The 1171-nt window shown below is 35.9% G+C and overlaps 1 pseudogene; it reads right to left on the reverse strand.

Moving 5' to 3' along the window:
- Window positions 1-335: 335 nt before the first annotated feature.
- LOC109863137 overlaps window positions 336-1171 on the reverse strand; it is a 3945-nt pseudogene continuing 3109 nt past the window's right edge.

Genomic DNA, 1171 nt, shown 5'->3' on the forward strand with positions numbered 1-1171 from the left:
AAAAAAAACAATGTGCAACTTAAAACAGCGTACACAGGCGTAACTGCGTGTGGCAGGCATTTTGTGCAAAAGTGTACATGTATATGTCAGTGTTTTGTAATATTTATATAAATACCTGCACGAGTTCCAGCTGCTTTTGTTTTGTTAATTGCAAACTAAAGTGTCAATTAGCACAATTATATTAGCACAATTTAAGTATGAATAAGTTATATGATTATAAGGGGAAGATCTTGTTATGCCTTGATATTTATGAACCAGAATCAGACTCAGCATGCGCTATCATTCAATGCATCAAAAAGCTGTAGTCACATAGATTTGGTTCTGTTTATCTTTTCTTATCTTTTGTCATTGCGCCAAAGAATGCAACACATCACAGACATTACGAGCAACAGACATGCCGATGACATCAACCAGAACGCAATCTGTAGCGGTTGCTGAGATTCCTACCACTACTGAAAAAAAAATCGGAAACGTAAAAAATAAGAAATAAACTGATTAATATATATTTTAAAAAGATGTAAAACTACTAACATTATTCACTTACCTCAGTAATAGGAAGATACGTAGAAACGAACTGACCGATAACTGTCGGCAAGTACATTGACCAAAACGCACTTTCAGTTTGACGGTAATTTACTTGAATGGAGCTGTTGTACGTTGTGTTGATATTGAGGTAACGCAATTGTCCGTAACAAGCGAGAGCGAAGTGCAAGCCCAAAATTTGCAAAGATGTTGGATTTCTAAGAATAAATAAAATAAATCTCTAGGAATCTGTTTTATTTTGCTGCAAACAAATCAGCGCAATGTCCACTGTACCTACCCGTATTTTGCGAAATTAGAATACGCCGACATAAAGAAGTAACTCATGTTACGATCATTGTCAGTCCTTATGTCTTGATGCAACTTCTATTTTTCCGGAAAGAATTCTGCATTGATAATATCACATTAAAATACATAACATAACTTGTAGAAATTGCAAATATATATGTACTACATATAGAGAAAAAATATACCAACATCCATAAATGGAGCTCCTGTTAGCCATAGAAGTTCCGTGTTGTGAGGTACTCTAGCCGGGTGACACTCTATTGACCACAGTACGATTCGACACCGCTCGATTCGACACAGATTTATTCGACACCAAATTATTCGACACCGTACGATTCGACAC

Source organism: Pseudomyrmex gracilis, unplaced genomic scaffold (genome assembly GCF_002006095.1).
Source record: "Pseudomyrmex gracilis isolate BER0280 unplaced genomic scaffold, ASM200609v1 scaffold_3324, whole genome shotgun sequence".
In the NCBI taxonomy this organism is placed as follows: Eukaryota; Metazoa; Arthropoda; class Insecta; order Hymenoptera; family Formicidae; genus Pseudomyrmex; species Pseudomyrmex gracilis.